Raw genomic sequence first — 20,963 nt, forward strand, 5'->3', positions numbered from 1 at the left:
GTCACATCTGAGCTACTGCTGCAGGCCTACGCCACAGGCACAGCAACTCCAGATCTGAGCTGTATCTATGACCTACCCTGCAGCTCACAGAAAACACTGAATCCTTAACCCACTGAGTGAGGCCAGGGGTCAAACCCATATCCTTACAAACACTATCTAGGGTTCTTGACCTGCTGAGCCACAACAGGAGCTCTGCCAATTATTTTACGAACTTAAGAAACCATTTTAAGAGAGTAGGATCTAATTTCTGAGGCATTTGACAGTTAAACTTCTTTGTAAAGTACGTTAGCAATTTCTTATGCCTAATTGAGGTATTCCTAGTTAAATCATTACAGCAAAATATAGAACACACACCTATGGCATATGGCAGTTTCTGGTCTAGGGGTTAATTCTGAGCTACAGCTGCAGGCTTATGCCACAGCCACAGCAACTCCAGAACTGAGCTGCTTTAAGAAAATATTATCTTAAAGAACAGCCCTTACATTTTTCTTCGTAATCTTAATTATTTTACATAGATATGTGTAAATTCTATTTAGAAAGAAACATGTTAAAAAGTATAGATGTGCTATTTAAGCCCTGACTGCAGCTATTGATCTTTAGTAATTGTAGCCAGTGTTCTCAGAAGAGACTGTGCAGTTAATATTTGAACTTTGGTCCTGTTTGTACTTCTGTATCAATTTACAGTGCATCTACTTGTGTTTCCTGGGCTTCCCCCTTCTCTATAGCAGCCTTCCTTCTACTTAAGCATCTGGACAATGAAGGAGAAAAATGCTACATATTCTCCAAAGAGCTGTCTCTGGGAAGCTGCTAGGGCCATGTACACAGGCTGCATGGGGCTAGCGTGGTACTGAGGACACAGGTGAGGAAGGCACCAAGATAGTGTAGACAGATTGGCAAAAGCCAGATCCTATTGGGATATTTAGGTATACCTGATAGTGATGCATATGGAATTTTATTAAGATTTTCTCTTTATCATATAGCTGGACACACATACATATTTGAGGAAAAAGTGAGTTAAATTTGAAATACCTAAGCTGAATAATTTTAATGAAAATCTTTTAAACCAGGCTTCTAGGATCTTGGTTTCCTCAGCTTTGCTGTGATTTTTCATAACTATTTTTTTGTTCATTGGTTTTTATTCTTTAAATATTTAAATGTATGAAAATGTTGGCTAAGATATTTATGTTGTTATGAAAGTGAAATGTTGAATTGTACTTCTGATCATTAAAGCAAATTTTATTTATGAATATTAGTTGTGTCTAGGATGCTTTGGGTTACAGAAAATATATGAAACATTAGATTAAGCAATGAAAATTATGTGTTCACATAACTACAAGGGCAGGGACTATGATGTTTCAGGCATGGTTACATCAGAGTTCAAACCCTGTTTGGGTGATTCTTTTAGTCCATCCTTATTCTGTTGACTAGGTATAGAGTGAGAGAAGAACAAAACTAAACAACAGACCACAGTGGACCCTTGGCATTTTGCCCTCATGGAACATTTTCTCCATTAAAAAATATTAAAAATTACATTTATGGCTGTATTTGTATAAAAAGAAAGAATATAATCCAGGCTGGATTGTTATTATATATTGATTATTATTATGTTCACTTTTTCTTCTTATTTTAGGTGAAAAAAATTAAAACATTTCATGGGACAGTAAGTGAACAGTAAATTCTGTGCCTAGTGGATAAATCAACCATGCTGAACACAGCAGATATTTTTGCTGTTTTTTCAAATGGCCTTCAAAGAATCTCTGTAATATATGTATTCCTATCCCTGCAGTCCATGATGAGAAAGTAGAGGATGAGAAAGGCTTGAAAATACACTGAAAACTGTGAGAGTCAGGAGTTAAACCCACCTGTTTTGGACTTTGATGCCCTCCAGCTTCCACTTTACAAAGTTCAGTTTTTTCTTGGTGATATTTAAAATATTTCATCTTCTGCCCATTCTGCTCCTATCCTCTCTACTTTCCACCATTCACTACTTAATTCTGCTGTCATCACTTTCATCATCATGTAAGTATGTACTGAGAAGACATTCCAGTTTATTCCAGTTTTCTTACTCTTTAAATATTATCTGTCATATAGACATTATTTTATGTCTTCAAGAGGAACAGAAACTAAAGCTCAGAAAAGTAGAATAACTTGCCCAAGCTGACTCAAGTAGTAAGTGGTAGCCATATGCTGATGTATGAAGAAAGCCTCTCCAGACTTGAATCATCCTCTGACTAATCCAATACTTAGCAGTCTTTTCTCCTTTTAAGTATTATGTCACATACAGAATGTGAAACACATATTTTAGCATTTTTTCACATATTTTTATTTTCTCTATATATTGATAGATATTAGACTTATCTCTTCAACGAGAATATCAACACTTTTTTTTTTCTTTTTAGGGCTGCACCCTCAGAAGATGGAGGTTCCCTGGCTAGGGGATGAATCAGAGCTGTGGCTGCTGGCCTACACTACAGCCACAGCAATGCTAGGTTCAAGCCACATATGCGACCTATACCACAGCTCATGGCAACGCCGGATCCTTAACCCAATGAACAAGGCCAGGAATCAAACCTGCATCCTCATGGACTTGTCAAATTTGTTTCTGCTGAGCCATGATGGGAACTCCTAACTCAGTATCTTAAAGACAGGTTGATCTTCCATGACCAAAGAAGTATAGGTAACAAAATACACACACACACACAAAAATAACTTTGTTAAAGAAAATATGTCATAATACATGGAGCAATAGCAGCAATTTATGCAAACTCTAAAGAAGCACTACAAAATCTATAACTTTTAAATTTCACCTTTTAAAATATTGCACCATTTTTTTGGAGTTTCTTCTCAGTTTCATGGGCTTGCATATTCATGGTATACAATGAGTGCATCATTGTTTCCTGTACTATGAGATCTGAAATAAAATTGTTTTAAATTTGAAAAGGGACTTATATTTTGAATATACTTGCAGTGTTAACTGAGTGTATGTTTTCTTTTAAGAGAACAATTCTGCTTTTCCCCTCATAAGAAACGTCTCAAGTAGAAAACTTAAAAGAGAAAATACACTTATTTTAATGTCAGCATACGATTTAAGAAAGGTGTGAATACCACCAGTCACCATCTCCTTCCCCTTGAACAGAATGATTCACATAACATTTTTGCACCTTTGGACTGATGGATTTAATCCTTGAAGCATTTGAATGTCCTTACTCTCTCAATGTGCTCAGGAATAAAATTTGTGCCCAAAATCTTCATGGCACTTTCAATAGTAGAACTCTGTGGTAGGACAGTTGATCTGAGATTCCTTTATCATTACACTTTATCATTTTTTGCTCATAAAAAAATAGAAATAACTATGTTTTTAGCAGTTCATGGTATGACAGTCTTTCTGAGATTCCACCTCTCAGATTTATTTTCATCGTATAATTTATACATCAAATCTGTATTTAATGTTGTCAATTTGTCTAATACTGCAATAATTTTATGAGAAAATTTACATTACACTTGGTGTTTAAAAGTGCAGTGCTTTCTAAGTAATTTGAATGTTTCTGAAGAGGACAATGGAGTGATCCAGGAGTTTCAGTTTTACCACTTAATTACTTTAAGCTTTCATTCTCTGAAACAAGGGTAATTGTCATCATTTGTCATCAATCAAATAATTTCTGTTCTTTGAAAGACCTGTATATAATAGTGTTTAATAGTGTTGGTCCAAATATGAATTCTCTGTAGACAAAGCAAGTTAATTAAATTCACTGGCTTATTTTTACTACTTATAAAATTCCCACAGCAATGTTACCTGCCTCCTGACAGTGTCAGATCATTAAATGATATGTTTGTGAAGAGTTAGGTCCTAAATAACTGGAAAATATTACTATATGCTTCTGAGTTAGTTTTCATAAAGTCCACTAAAACACATCAGCATTCTCTAGCACATTTTGTTTTCTCAAGGGATTGGAAAGTTTTGATTTACTTTACTGAAAATGGAGATGAAATAGTCTAGAAATATTTTATGAAATGAAATAGAAGAGGAATGTGTGTGTATGTCAAACTTATTTTTTATCCTCTCATATAAGGACTGTTTTAAGATGATGGGAAACAAATAGTACTCCCTAGAGGAAAATGCTCTAAAGGCATTGAGGATAGTACACAATCAACAGAAAGAAAAAGAAGGAAAACTAGACCTTAGGAACAAGTGTGTGAGTATGTTCCCCTACTCCAGGAAGCCATATCTATCTAACCCGTGTCTTTCTGACTTATGTTTTAAGTATAATTTATATTTTTAGGTCATAGTCACTATGACAAACAAGGAGTTGAAGAAAATTATTCTCTGAAGTACATAAGAGCAGCTCAAAATTGAGGCAACTGCAAAAAGAAATACCAGAGAAATCTTACCTGCACTTTTGGTTTACTTACAATGTGAGTCAAACACTGAGGATTATACTCAAGCATCATCTTTATCTAACAAAAAGGATACATGTGAATGATTCTGGATGTTTAAAATCTTGTTTCAACATTTCAGAGCATAGTATTTAAAAATATATTATTCAGTGCTCTACAAACAAGTGTCATTAACACTTAAGAAATGGGAACTATTTGAAATGGAGGGAGTAGGGGTGAGGTAGAAAATTAACTGAAACTTGAATTTAAGGCTGGATCCATTGTGTACTAGGCATCCGACCTTGTACATTTTATGTAACTGCTCTCAGTCTCAGTTTTCTCATTTGCAAAGGGAAGTTTGTGGTAAGAATTAGAGATGATGTACACATAGTACTTAACACTACACCTGACATATAACGTGGGCTCCATAAGTGATGAATAACATTGTTTTAATTTTGACTGTTATTATCAGTTATTACCCTCTAAGAATGTTAGAATCCAATATCTTAAAGGCATTTCCAGAATTAAGAAGATGCTGTCCTTTTGCTTCCTTTTTTATTGTCTCAAGTCAATTACTCTTTGATTAAACATTGGTGCCTTCTTTGATACACATGTTTAACTATATAGTCTCATTAATATTAGAGAGGTCTAGATAGAAATGTCTTGAGTTTTCAGATTATCAAAGCAGTTTACTCATAGCTAAAACCATCAGAAGACTGAGGAATGTTTTATATAATTTAAGAATGAAATCAAAATGCTTTGAGACATTTGAAACAAACATTAATCTAAATTTTTTAGGATTATAAATTTTTTTAACATGATACATACATGGTATAAATATAAATGTCGTGTTTCTATTACTGTGTTATTGAATATTTTTAGACTACTCATTATCTATTCAAGAGAGTTTTTGGAAGATGCACAAGTCAATCTTTACCCTAAATTTTTGAGAACTATTAGAGAAGAGGTTGTAAAATCCAACTGGGGAATCCCCCAAGACTGAGCAACATCATTCCACTTTTTTTTAAGCGTAGATTTTTTGTGGTATTTTTGAAATATTTATAATGAATATATGTAGTTTCAATAGCATTTTCCCATAGTTTTCATCAACTTTATCATATGCTTTGCGTCATATAATAAGAACCCAAACCAATTTTATTATTACTTTTTTTTTTCTTTTTTGGCCATCCAGTGGCACATGGAGTTCCCGGGCCAGGGATCGGATCCAAACTGTAGTCGTGACCTAAGCATCAGCAATGGCAATGCCATATCCTTAACCCATTGTCCAGGCCTGGGATCTAACCTGCATCCCAACATTCCCGAGACACTGCCAATCCATTGTACCACAGTGGGAACTCCTACTATTACTTTTTTGATACTGAGAAATAAACATATGTCCCAAAGGAAAAGATCATTGCACACTTACCAGTTCTTTCACTTGCTATTTATTGTTATACCTAACTGCTTTGGGCCTTACTCCCCTCACCTTTAAAATGAAGATTAGGAGCTCCCATTGTGGCTCAGCAGGTTAAGAATCTGACTAATATGTACGAGATGCAAGTTCAATCCCTGGCCTCATTCAGTGGGTTAAGGATCAGGCATTGCTGTGAGCTGTGGTGTAGGTTGCAGACTTGGCTTGGATCCCCTGTTGCTGTGGCTGTGGCATAGACTGGCAGCTGTGGCTCCTATCTGACCCCTAGTTTGGGAACTTCCATATGCCACAGCTACTTCCCTAAAAGGAAAAAAAAAATGAAGATTAAGAATACCTGCCTTATATCACTGAAATGCGTAGTAAATGAAATAAGTATGTTAAAATGAATATTTTAAAAAGTTTTAAAAAGTGTAACTCCATGTTGTTTTCCCTCAGAGTGGTGTGACCATATCTCCTCTTCCCTGAGTTTTAACTTACTCTTATTGTCATAGTATCCTTACTAGCACTTCCTCTTTTTACCCATAAAAATTCCCTGTTTATATGGTAAATATGACAGTGATTCTACCTATGAAGAACATAGGCATCCTCAGACAACTGCTGTTAATTTCAGCATAGTTATGTCCTCAAAAACAAGTACCAGCCTTATGGTTAGAGGCATATCAGAGACCAAAGCGGTGGTGGTGACTATTTACATTTGACTAGCATTTTACAAAGAAATGATTTGGCTTAGTGGATAAAATGAAAACTGTGGAGCCAAAGGTTTCTGTGCTTTAAATACTATCTGTTCCAGTGGTCCATATTCTTGAAACATTTATCCAACTGCTCACTTACAGACTGCAGATAAATCATACCTTTCTTGCATTGCCATTGTATGGTTTGGAAATAATGTTGCAAAGTATTATAAAAAATTGTTATAATTATATATTACATACTTATATAGAATGTCAAATTCTTAACAGTATACTGATTATATTATTAGTTATATATGGGAAAATAGAAAAAAATATTTATATACATTTGTTATATTCTAATGGCTATATGATAAAGTTAAGAAAAATAGATAAATATGTTCTGGTCTTTATTGAGTGAGCTTCCTATTTAGATGAGGAGACGGATGTGTAAACTAAATTTAAATCTATTTAAACATCCCTATATGTTATTATATTAACACATCACCTTATTCATTCTATGCACAAAACTGGTGATAGCACCCGGTTATCCTGTTTATTTATTTCCTTATATATTGTCTCTCTTCCCTCCACTGAGAACAGCTCCTGGCTTGACCTAACTGAGCAAGACTGGGAGAGAAAATGGGAGAGATTGAATCTTGAAAGCATTGGTTGATCCCTTAACATAGTTATGTATGAACCTAGCACTTTTCCAAGATTTATAAGTCAATAAAATCTATCTTTACTTGTTTTGCAAGTGATTTTTATCACTTACAAGTGATCCTACTAATACTGAGTTTTAATAACTCTCTTCCATATAAACTGCTATTCCTATAGAGACATATACAAAAAAGAGCAAGGCTATACAAGTTGTATATGGTGCTTCCTTTTTATTGATTATTAACTTTCTAGTACTTGTTTTATATGCTCATTGTCCCTGCCACATTGTTTGTTAAATATTCTGAGTGTCAGTTGTACTGGAATGTAAGTTTTACATTATTTTAGCTATTGCTACCTCCTGCATATTGAGAAAGTAAAATAATAGACAGAAATTAAATTATGTAATAGAAATATTTGGAAACTGTGTTGAGAATCATTTTCTGATTTGTGTTGGTAGAATTACCCCTAAGTATAGTATTGTGGAATCTTTTAGCTGAAGTCCTAAGAGCAAAACAAAAAACAAACAAAGAAGGAAAAAAAAAAAAACACATGCACACCAAAAACTTGTGTTTAATTTACATTGGCTGGTGTGTTTTTCCACTTAAAGTGAGAGGGTAGGCAAGATGAAGTGAAAAGACTCCTTTTGGCTTAAAACTTCCAAGATACTAAGCTAATTAGGCTCCTTTGAATTTAAAAAGCAGAAGTCTGATAGATTAAGATTGAGTTGTTTTGCAGGAGTGTGCAAAATTATGTTTAGCACCTGCTTTATAGTGATAATGGTCACAGTAATCATTATTCAACTGTATGAACCATTATTTTAATTAAGAAGGAATATACCATTTTTTTTTCCCTAAAATGCTATTGTACCTATAGAAAGCTGCTCTTGGTTACCTCAAGAGTATGAGACTGAAAGTGACTAGAGATTGAGATAGGGATAGATAACCACTTCTTTATAAGACCATATGTTATTTAACTTACAAAAGATATATGCATTTTGTGATTAAAACAATGAAGTAGGATAGAAATTTTAAATTAAATCTAGGCATAGATCACCACCCTATGTCTGTCAGTACATTAGATAGGTTCGTAAGATATTTAGTGCATAAATAAATCAGCAGTCTACATTTTATGAATGAAAATTTCTGGTGATTTAAATATGTATTCCATCTATAGGAAATGATTTCGGAAGCAATATTGATTGTTAAACTGTGTATATCAAGCTATACTGTCCGTTTAAAATATAAAGTATCACAACTTAAATACTTAACATTATAAATGTGACTACCATAATGCTACCTGACTGAATCACATTTTTTCATAAAATGTAACTGAAGAATGTCTGAAGAGAATTTCAATTAGTCTGAAAGTTTGGCAAGAAAAAATAAAGCAGTTCAAATGTATTGAATTTTTTAAAAATAAGTACATGGAAGCAATACATTTCCTACAATGAAATTTGAAAATCAGAATTAAGTTAGAAAACTTGGTCAGAAATATAAGGACGTAATAAATAAGGGTAATTGTAAAATGTAGCGATTTCAACATTTCTTTTTTATTGTGGCTCTTCTATTTAAGCAGTAAATTATTTAATTTCATTTAAGAGGTTATCATTTTTTTCTTTGAAATGAGAAGAGTATTGATTTAGGTAAAATGTCAACAATTTGATTTATTATTTAAAATTGAAGTTTTATGATTCCAGCTGTCATAATGAAATATGATTGGTTTGTAAGTTGCTTTGTGAGAAGTTCTCCTGTTGCCACTGTCACTATTAGCATTATGATAAGTTCAGCTAAAACTTACAATTGTTTCTTTGTACCTGTAGTAATATATAGAATGTATGCCTATATACATTATATATACATGTGTGTGTGTATATATATATATAGTCAATTGGTAAATTAAAATATCTCTATGGCAGTGACATGTTACTTTTGAACTATGAAAAAAATAAGGATTAAATATAAGGCTACTAAAACACAAAGTATTTTGGCGGTTATGTTCCATTTATGTTATAAAATATTGTCTATATTTTCTGTGTTATACAATATATTCTTATAGTTTGTTTACATTATACACAGTAGTTTGTACTTCTTAATCCACTATTCTTTCCCTCTCTATTCCTATATTTTCTCTCCCCCTTGCCCTCTCTATACAGGAAACCCCTAGTTCTTTTCATTCATGAGTCTATTTCTTTAATTTATTTTTTAAATGAACTGGTAGCCATTTTATTTTTCTAGTAGGAATATAGTTGATTTACAATGTTTCAGGCATACAGCAAAGAGATTCAGGTTTTTTTATATATAATGATTTTTGTTTTTTTCCATTATACCTGGTTTACAGTGTTCTGTCAATTTTATACTGTACAGCATGGTGACCCACTTACACATACATGTACACATTCTATTTTCTCACATTATCATACTCCATCATAAGTGACTAGACATAGGTCCCAGTGCTAATCCATTCCAAAGGCAATAGTCTGCATTGATTAACCCCAAGTCCCCAATCCATCCCACTCCCTCTACCTCCTCCTTGGCAACCACAAGTCTATTCTTCAAGTCCCTGATTTTCTTTTCGTGGAAAAGTTCATTTGTGCCATATATTAGATTCCAGATATGTGATATCATATGATATTTGTCTTTCTCTTTCTGACTTACTTCACTCAGTATGAGAGTCTCTAGTTGCATCCATGTTGCTGCAAATGGCATTATTTTGTTCTTTTTATGGCTGAGTAGTATTCCACTGCGTATATATACACCACATCTTCCTAATCCTGTCATCTGCTGATGGACATTTGGGTTGTTTCCATGCCTTGTCTATTGTTAACAGTGCTGCAATAAATATGCGGGTATATGTGTCTTTTTTAAGGAAAGTTTTGTTTGGATATATGCCCAAGAGTGGAATTACTAGGTCATATGGTAGTTCTATGTATAGTTTTTTAAGGTACCTCCATACTGTTCTCCATAGTGGTTGTACCAGCTTACATTCCCACCAATAGTGCAGGAGGGTTCCCTTTGCTCCACGCCCTCTCCAGTATTTGTTATTTGTTGATTTATTAATGGGGGCCATTCTGATTGGTGTGGGGTGGTGTCTCATGGTAGTTTTGATTTGCATTTATCTAATAATCAGGGATGTGGAGCATTTTTTCATGTGATCGTTGGCCATCTGTATGTCTTCCTTGGAGAAATGTCTATTCAGGTCTTTCGTCCATTTTTCAGTTGGGTTGATTGGCTTTTTTGTTGTTGAGTTGTATAAGTTGTTTATGTGTTTTAGAGATTAAGCCCTTGTCAATTGCATCATTTGAAACTATTTTTTTCCATTCTATAAGTTGTCTTTTTTTTTTTTTTTTTTTGTTTCCTTTGCTGTGCAAAACTTGTCAGTCTGATTAGGTCCCATTGGTTTATTTTTGTTTTTATTTATGTTGCTTTGGGAGACTGAATTGAGAAGACATTTGTAAGGTTAATATGAGACAATGTGTTGCCTATGTTCTCTTCCAGGAGTTTGATGGTGTCTTGTCTTAAATATTTAAGTCTTCTAGTCATTTTGAGTTCATTTTCCTGCATGGTGTGAGGGTGTGTTCTAGTTTCAATGATTTGCATGCAGCTGTCCAGGTTTCCCAGCAGTACTTGCTGAAAAGACTGTCTTTTTCCTATTTTATGTTCTTGCCTCCTTTGTCAAAGACTAATTGACCATAGGTGTCTGGGTTTATTTCTGGGTTCTCTATTGTGTTCCATTGGTCTGTATGTCTGTTTCTTTTATTTTATATTCATTGGTTTGTTGTATTATTTAGATTCCACTTGTGATATAGTATTTATCTTTCTCTGAATTATTTCACAGAGCATAATACCCTCCAGGTCCATCCATGTTGCTGCAAATGGCAAAATTTTGTTCTTTTTATGGCTGAGTAGTATTCCTGTATGTGTATATGTTTGTGTGTGCGATTCTAAATAATGCTACTATGAACACTGTAGTTCATGTGTCTTTTTGAATTAGTGTTGTCAGTTTTTCCAGATTTATACCCAGGAATGAAATTGCTGGGTCATATTGTAGTTCATTTTAATTTTTGAGAAATTCCACTACTGTTTACCCAGTGACTGCAAACATTTTCATTAGTGTCTGAGAGTTCCCTTTTCAGCCCACGTCTTGGCCAGCATTTACGTATGTATACCTCTTGGTGATAGCCATTCTGAGACATGTGTGGTGATATCTCATTGTAGTTTTGATTTGCACTTCTCTGACGATTAATGATGTTGAACTTCTTTTCATATGTCTGTTTTCTATCTGTATCTCTTTAGAAAAATGTCTCTTTAGGTCTCCTGATCACTTTTTAATCAAGTTTTTTTTTTTAATTTTGGGGGGTGTTAAATTGTATGAGCTATATATGTATTTTATACTTTAATCCCTCATCAGTCATATAATTTGCAAATATTTTTCCCATTCAACTACTTGATACTTTAAATGTCATAATTAGTCTACCTGCTAGACACCAAGACCTACACAGTGCAAGTTGACAGTCACCATGAAAATAGATGACTCCATCCATCTGAATTCTAGTCTGGAAATCTTTGTGAAAAGAAAAAATCAAATATTACAATCTAAGCTCCAATTCTACCAATCATTTTTGACCGAAGAATGAACTTTCCATATTAAATCTATACAATTTGTTTTTGCCTAATTGTAAATATCCCTTCGAATGTATGTTTGGTTATGTGAGACAGCATGGCACTTTGACACACATTTCAGCCCCTCTGCACTAAAGATAAATGAGACTTTTGTTACGTTTACTTTCACTTTCTATCCCCTGAGTCCCATGTGGCAATTAATTAGGGCATTGAAGAGTGTAACTGTATCCCAGTCATCTTTTATTTGAATTGAAAATATGGGTTCATATAGTTTCACTCCAATAAAAATGGAGCCAAGGCTTTGGAGAAGAGGACAGTTGCCTTCATTTCAAAGTATGTATCACTTTTTCCACTAAGTGAGTAGCCTTTGAAAACACTTTCCTTTTAACTCTATCAGCTGACTGAAATAAGTTCCCTTTCAGTATCTATTAATTAATAAAATGCCTTAAATTATATTTAATATTTTTAAAAATCTCAATGTTTCTGTTCTGCTGAAATATTCTAAATAATGGCTTGTGAAAATGTGTGAAATGTGACTTTTCGGAAATCATTGATGTTTTTACTTTGTTTGCTTTTTCATGTACTTAAAGACAAAGGTCCAGGAACAGCCAAATTTGAATATTAAAAATGTCTTCCAAAGCAAGAAACTCAAAGAGAGATAACCTTTGAAGTGATTATACAAATATGAGTGTCCTATATGACATGCAGTTGAAAAACCTCATCATCTTCCACATGTGCTAGTAGAACCACTTAGTGTGTGCAAAGTGCAGTCATGACCTGAAAGCCTGGCCAACATCACCACTTCCTTTACAATTTCTGCAAATACACATACTTGAGAGCAAAGCCTCTCTCTATTCTCTACAGCTTCTCTATTCTAGGACTCCTTTATTTCACCCTTTCCTTTCTTTTACTAGAAGTAGCAACTGGGAAAAGCAAATACCTTTTTCCTATGTCCACATTCAAAATATATCCCCAATAGCTCAGGAATGATGTCTGATTTTATTGGATGGTGATATTGTTCTGTGGTCCTAAGTTGACCTGTGACACCACTCAATTCATTTTTCTTTATATCAAAAGTACATAAGCCAAGTCATCTTACATATAACAAAGCGTAGCAAGAGCAGATATTCTTTCCCCTACAAGCTCAGAGATTCAGCAACAAACAAAACCGATAAAGGAAACCTTCCCACATTGAAACCTAGGTAAGTCAGCCCCAACTTTGTTTTTCTCTATTGCACATTCACTATAATATTTACTAAATAGAGCTTTGTTTAAGCTAGTTACCAGCAATCAAAAAAACCCTTTCTTATATTATTATCTATGAACTATTTTTCTACTGTTTGCTATTGTTTGGAAGAGGAAATAGTGTTGTTATAAACCAGTATCAGGTAGATAGCCACTCTAGACTAAGCCCACATTTATAAAACAAAAAAGCTGAATATTAATAATCTGTATATTCTACTTAAATTGGAAAATATAATAGTGTAGGACTAAAAAATGATAAAAGTGAGAAATAGCAAAATAATATAAAGAAGACCAGAAAAAAGAGAAACTACATATTCATACATAAATATATAGTACATATGTATCAGATATATTTATATAAATAAACACATCTGTACAGAGAGGGAAATATAGATATATTAGAGATTATTTTTTGAAATCCAAAGAAAATATTATAAGCCACTTTTAGCCAACATATTTGCATTCTTAGAGGAAATGAAATTTCAAAATGTATGTAAGTTGCAATAAAAATGATTCCAGGAAAAAAAAAAAACTGTTCCAGAAAATAATTTGGGGAGTTTATCCTCTATTTTCCAAGGCTGGTAATATTTCATAGTAAAAGCAGACAGCTACAGGATATAAAAAGTTTAATCCAGTTGCTTTTATGAGCTTATATGCAAAAGTTTAAGTTAAAAATTGTCATATCAAATGCATTTGTTCCTCAGTATTCCCCCAAGGGATTGGATCCAAGATTCTCAAGTCTCTTAAGAAATGGTCTAGAACAGCTAGCCCTCCATAACCATGGATGCAAAACCCTCAGTTACTGAGAGCCAGATTCTTATCAGTGTACTATTTTAAAATGAATGCTAGTTACCAAATGAGATTTAAAGGAAGTTAAGTGGTTTATGCTAAGAAAATCTATTAGTGTAATTAACTACATAAAATTTATGAGGGGATAAATACTATGTAATTTTCTAGGTTAATACAAAGAAATCAACATTTATTCAAGGTTTTTTAATAAGTAAATTAATGTATTACAAATTTAAAAGATAAATTATTTAATGAAAGACATTATCTGTCAAAGTCTGTAGCGAATATACGCATGAAATATAAGAAATATTACTATTTCTACTCAACATTAATGATGTTGAAACATCATTAACCAAAAGAAAAAGACAAAGGAGGAGTGCCCATTGTGGCACAGCGGTAATGAATCCAACTAGTATCCATGAGGATGCAGGTTCTATCCCTGGCCTCGCTCAGTGGGTCAGAGATCTGGCATTGCTGTGAGCTGTGGTGCACGTTGCAGAGATGGCTTGGATCCTGTCTAGTTGCTGTGACTGTGGCATAGGCTGGCAGCTGTAGCTCTGATTCAGCCCCTAGCCTGGGAACTTCTCTATGCCATGGGTGTGGCCCTAAAAAGAAAAAAAAAAGGAACTGAGAAGTATTATGTTTGGAAAAATAAAAACAAAATAGTCATCATCTGTAGATGATGTGATTGTCCACATACAAAACGCAGGAAGGGGTGGTGGACATAAGACCAATGTATAGCATTCAGTAGCATTACTTTATATCAGTAACAACAATTGGAAATATAATGAAAACAAAATAGGTACTAAGAAATATATTTTACAAATATATAGATATCATTATGAGAAAAAATGTTATTAAAATACATAAAAGATTTCCTAAGCTATTGAACTTTCTGATTCAAAAAGACATAGCATAAACATGAATGGAAAGATTCAGGAAAGTGTTAAGTTCAACTCTGCTGCCAAGTTAATTGGTACATTCTATTCAATTTTGTTTTCTTGGCACTTGAAAAGCTAATCCTAAAATTTACATGCTAAAAGAAAAACTGAATTAGCAAAGACTATTTTGAAGATGAAGGAGAAGATAGTGCATCGTAAGTTGTAGCATTAAAATTTGTGAGGTGTTTGGTCCACATCGATAGAGGAAAGCAAATATTTTAGAAAATAAAGACTTGGAAACTTGTTTAAAGACAAAAAATAGTATACTAAATATGTGGAGAAAGGATAAATTATTGAATAAATTGCCTATTCATAGGGCATATCCCTACCTGTCACCATAAACATGTCTTTTTATTTATTTATTTTTTTTAAAGTATACTTGATTTACAATGTTATGTCAATTTCTGTTGTACTGCATAGTGACACAGTCATACATATATACATTCTTTTTCTTGTACCATCTCCCATCATATTCTATCCCAAGAGACTGGATACAGTTCCTTATGGTGTGCAGCAGGACCTCATTGCCTATCCATTTGAAATGTAAGATTCTGAATCTACCAATCCTAGACTCCCTGTCCATCCTCCCCCCAGGCAGAATCTAAAATACGGCACATGAACCTATATACAAAAGAGAAACAGACTCACATACATAAACATATATTAAGGAGGTTAAATTGACAGGACTTCTCCATCCGTGTGAAAAATAAGTGTATAGCCCAGGTATTGGTTTTGAATACATTTTCTTAAGTGAGATAACTCATCATTTATTATCTTGGCTGCAATTCAATTATATGAACTTTATAATGCACCCCAGATTTACTTTTTTCTAAAGGGATTTGTACTCTGATCTCACTATAGACGAATGTTATTGAATCAATGTGAGATATTATCAAAGTTTGTAATTTCATTTGGAAAACTGATATAGGAAGAGCTAAGTTTTATGTCTTAGCGTCAAGGCTTATACATATGGTGGAATTTAATATTATTGTGAAGTCTTTGGGAAAAATGTGATTTGTAGTGACTATAGCTGGTTTTCATTGCTGGTAAGAAATGACAGCTTCTAAGGGCTTTCATCAGGGAAAATCTCACATAACCAAATGTTTAGTGTCTTTCTAAAAACCAGCCACCATTGGGATTATGGGTATAGAGGAGGGCAAAGAGGTGAGGGAGAGAATTGTTCTTAGGAATGAAGACTGGGAATGTTCTCTAAGTCTTCTTGTAGACAGCGGAAAAGTCCTCTCTCTTTCATGTGGTCTAAACCCAGTGTGAGTTTTGTATAGATCCTTTAATTCTTAATGCTCTCATGCATGTAAGTATTACTGTTAAGTATGATTATATTATTGTAATTGACTAATAGTATCACTTGTGTCAAAGTTCCATGTTATTTTTTGGCTCTTATCATTATGTAATATCTTGCTGTTTATGCCCAGGAAGATTTTACTTATACACTCAAACAAATTCATTGCATTTTTTTTTTTTTTTTTGCATCTTAAAAATGAAGTAATTGTTGAAATTTGGGGGTTTTAAAGTTTCAATTTTGGAAATTATTAATTTTTGTTTTATTGGAAGATGGATTGTATCCTCTGCAAAAAGAAGTTTTAGTTGATATCCTAATGATTACCCAGTGGTACAATTCTGCTCTCTGTTAAACTCTATGGATACATCTTAGGATCCAAACCATGCAGAGAATAGGGCAAACCACAGAAACGAATAAATGTAAAAGAGCCAGAACTTGGCCACTGGGGGCACAAGATCTATCTCTTGCCAGCATTATTTGTAAACATAGAAAACACCATTAAAAATAAGATGAAGTTATCTCACAAGAAACTTCAATCTAATCTGTGTCTTTATTTTTCGGTTCCCAGACCAGGGGTCCAATCAGAACTGTAGCTGCTGGTCTATGCCACAGCCACAGCAATGTGGGATCCAAGTTGCTGTGGATCCTGCATCAGATCAAATAATGCAGAAAATCACGGCAAGGCTGGATCCTTAACCCACTGAGAGAGGCCAGGGATTGAACCAGCAACCTCATGGTTACTAGTTGGGTTTGTTAACCACTGAGCTACAATGGGAACTCCAAATCTGTATCTATTTTGCACCCCTGTCCTATAGGAGGTAAAATAAGTATATGATGTTTGCTGCAGAATTGCTGTAGACACTTGCAGTGGACATGCTTAATGCATCCCATAACATCCCCAAGCAAGTCAGGAATATATGTCACTTTTTGCTGGACCTTTATGACCTAGTAAGAAAGGACACATAAAACACTGGAATAACAATCATGGTGAAAGATACCGGTTTCTAAGAACTCCTGTTTGCTGCAGATGGATTTTATATTTGGCTGGTGAATGCAATTCCCAGGGTGAGAATAAAGTAACAGATGGAATTTGATAGGCTCTCCAAAGTTAAGGTGATTAGACTTAAGAGCTGGAAAAAATAGGGACAACATGGAAACTTTCATGAATGCAAGTAATAAAACATACTAATAAATATGTCTCATGCTGTGTTAGACTTCAGGCAAAACATGCAAAAAAGTTGATTTTAAACACTCGAATCACAAGGAGCTGAATATTAGACATCATAATTTTTGTTTTTATACTTCAACAGCTTAAAATGGAAAAGATAGTAAGTGTAAAACTGTAGATGAAAATAAGTAGTAAAAGGATTAATCACAATATTTTACTAATTTTCCTTTTCCTTTCCTATAGACCTTAGTACTACATATTCTAATTATTATTTTTTTACTGAAGTATACTTAATTTACAATGCTGTGTTAGTTTCAGGTGTACAGCACAATGATTAAGATATACATATACATAGAGAGAGATAATAACCCTTTTAGGTTGTTATAAAATGTTGGGTATTGTTGCCTTGGAACAGAGTAGGAGCTGATTGGTTATCTGTTTTATGTATAAGAGTACGTATATGTTAATCCCAAATTCCTAATTTGTTCCTCCCCTATCTTTCCTCTTTGGTAGAAGTTTGTTTTCTATGTCTGTAGATCTATTTCTGTTTCTGTTTTGTAAATAAGTTCATTTGTATCCTTTTTTTTTAAAATTCCACATATAAGCAGTATTATATGATATTTGTTTCTCTCTGACATATTTTACTTAGTATGATAATTTCTAGGTCCATCTATGCTGGTGCAAATGACATTACTTCATTTTGCTTATGGTTCAGTAATATTCCTCTGTATAAATACACCACAGTTTCAATATCCATGTCCATCTTTTGATGGACATTTAGGTTGCTCCCTTGTCTTGATTCTTATAAATAGTGCTGTAATGAATATTGAGGTGCATATATTTTTTTCAAATTATAGTTTTCTCTGAATATATGCTCAGAAGTGGGATTGCAGTATCACATGGTAGTTCTTTTTTTGTGTGTGGTAGTAGCTTATTTATTTATTTATTTTCCCAGTTCATCTTTTTGTAGTTGTTGTTGTTGTTTTTAATTGTTTTTTCCCCAATACAGTTTTTTTTTCTACTGTACAGCATGGTGACCCAGTTACACGTACATGTACACATTCTATTTTCTCACATTATCATGCTCCATCATAAGTGACTAGTCATAGTTACTGGCGCTACACAGCAGGATCTCATTGCTAATCCATTCCAAAGGCAATAGTTTGCATCTATTAACCCCAAGCTCACGTTTGGCAATCACAAGTCTATTCTTCAAGTCCCTAATTTTCTTTTCTATGGAAAGGTTCATTTGAGCCTTATATTAGTTTCCAGATATAAGTGATACCAAATGGTATTTGTCTTTCTCTTTCTGACTGACTTATTCAGTATGAGAGTCTCTAGTTCCATCCATGCTGCTGCAAATGGCATTATTTTGTTCTTTTTATGGCTGAGTAGTATTCCACTGTGTATATATACACCACGTCTTCCTAATCCAATCATCTGTTGATGAACATTGGGTTATTTCCATGCCTTGGCTACTGTGAATACTGCTGCAATGAACATGCAGGTACATGTGTCTTTCTTAAGGAAAATTTTGTTAGAAATCTATACATAGAACTACCATATGACCCAGCAATCCCACTCTTGGGCATATATCCAGACAAAACTTTCCTTATGGTAGTTCATTATTTGTTTTTTTAAAGGAAAATGTTATATTCGAAACAGTTTGCACCAATTTACATCTCTACCAACGATGTGGGGGGGGGGGTCCTTTCTCACCACACCATCTTCAGCATTTATTATTTTTTGATGATGGCCATTTTGACCAAAATGAGGTGATAACTCACTGTAGTTTATATTCTGTTTTTTTTGTTTGTTTGTTCGTTTTGTTTTTGGGTCTCCTCTGCCTGCCTTTTCCACCTTCAATACATACATACTTACACACACACAAACACACACACACACGCACACACACATTCTCACACACTCACTTTTCCCCTTCCCAACCACTCTCTCATCCAGGGAAAAGAGAAAAATGTATCACAGAGTAAAGAAAAACCTGGACATTGTAAATATAGTCTCTTGCTGTTCTATTGCATGGTCATGGCTATTGTTTGTTTAATTTAAACTTGTGGGATTTGGTGATCCCTAGCTACCTGCTTCTTGAAGCGAATTTCCAAAGGAATATTATTCTAATCCTTCAGCCTAGTCACTCCACAATTGGGACAACCAAGGCAGAAAATTGAATTAATAGCAGTACCTGTGTGTCAATCTGAAGAGACCACAAGGGCTTCCATTCCCATTTAATCTTTTGGAAATGAGATGCTGGAAACAATCTTTTATTTATCTTTCATTAGTTAGGCCCTTAAAGCATAGTGTCTGAAAATCATATTTAAATCTCTTCAACTGCAAAAGGAATAACAAAGAAAATGAATACATTCTGTCCTCTTGCTAAACAAAAACTGACAAGAACTATTGATAAAGGGGTCAGAGTCAGGAGAAGGTGTCTCTTAGTGTTTAGAATCGGCAGATCCCAGGAAAGCAGCAACATCATCTGTTGTTACTCGCTAGACACCCAATGTGTATGTGCTGTTGCTCTCCCTATTAGATTTTTAGGGTCACTGGCCTTTTTGTTATTCAGAAGCTGAAAGAATACATCATGAGGAGAGATCAGAAGGGAGGAGGATAAGAAAGGCCTTTAAACATACAGGAGAAGGATTTGTAGGGCAGACAACTAGCAAAGAACCCTGAAAGTGGTGCTGCATGGTATTATTGTCGGATTCTTTTGTTTTGTTTCTACTTTAATTAAATTAACAACTTTGGAAACAATTATGACTTAATTTATCTGTATTCTTACATTTGAAAATAATTTTAAAAGCATACTAGATGCTTTAATTATATAATTATGTAATGATGACTTCTGGTAAACCGTTTATTGCCTTTCTGTAGAATCTTTTAGTTACAAACACATGAATATGGATACCCAAGACTATGACAAATGAGGACTATTATTTCACATTTCAAATGGATGTTACTTCCTTTCCTGGCTGCATAATTCATTGGAAGAAATTACTAAAATTTTAGAACTCTAATTCTGAACTCTTTTTTTGTCTCTTATAAATCCCCAAAATGCCTGAAGGTTGAATTGTATTAAAGAAGCTATTTTGAAGTTCTTCATAGTTCTAATAGAAAGAGAGTGTCTATTCACTCATTCTTTTTAATTTAACAAATAATTATTGAGAATACTATTTGCAGATCATTGTGCCATGTATTGGAGACGTGGTAATAAACAGGATGCAGAGGTTATATAGTTCAGAGGGACAGACAATAGAGAGTTAAAAAAGTTAATAAACTATGATAAGTACTATGGTAGATCAAAGCAAAGTAATTTGATTAAAAACTACTCCTGGAAGGACAGATGAGGTAAAGGTCCTAATTTAAATATGATGGTCAAAGAACCTGAGGAAATAATATTTAAATTGAAATTTGAAGGATAAGAAGTCAGCCATGCGAAGAACCAAGGGAGGGTCATAAAGAAGGGTTCTAGGTTCCTTGTTGTGTTTTGTTGGGATGATATTTGTGAAGTAGAGTCCTGGAGTGTTTGGAGGTGGGTGAGCCATGTTCCAACAAAAGATCACAAGAAAAAAATGATTCTAGAGTTGATTCCTCACAGGTCCAGAAGAAGGCAGACATGGAAGCGCCATGTAGAGCAGCAGGACCTGGGACACACCCTTTATTAGGGTCCTTGTGTAGATACTTTCACGTTCCTTAGTTAAGGCCAGATTGGCCAAACCAAAAAAAACTGAGTTTTAGTGAGTTTTAATGAG

At 34.0% G+C, this 20,963-nt stretch overlaps 1 protein-coding gene across 6 annotated transcripts in view; it reads left to right on the forward strand.

Moving 5' to 3' along the window:
- Positions 1-20,963, forward strand: part of PTPRD (protein tyrosine phosphatase, receptor type D) — a 2,180,605-nt gene that overhangs the window by 1,052,524 nt on the left and 1,107,118 nt on the right. The window lies entirely within an intron of this gene.

This window comes from Sus scrofa, chromosome 1 (assembly GCF_000003025.6).
Source record: "Sus scrofa isolate TJ Tabasco breed Duroc chromosome 1, Sscrofa11.1, whole genome shotgun sequence".
Taxonomy (NCBI): Eukaryota; Metazoa; Chordata; class Mammalia; order Artiodactyla; family Suidae; genus Sus; species Sus scrofa.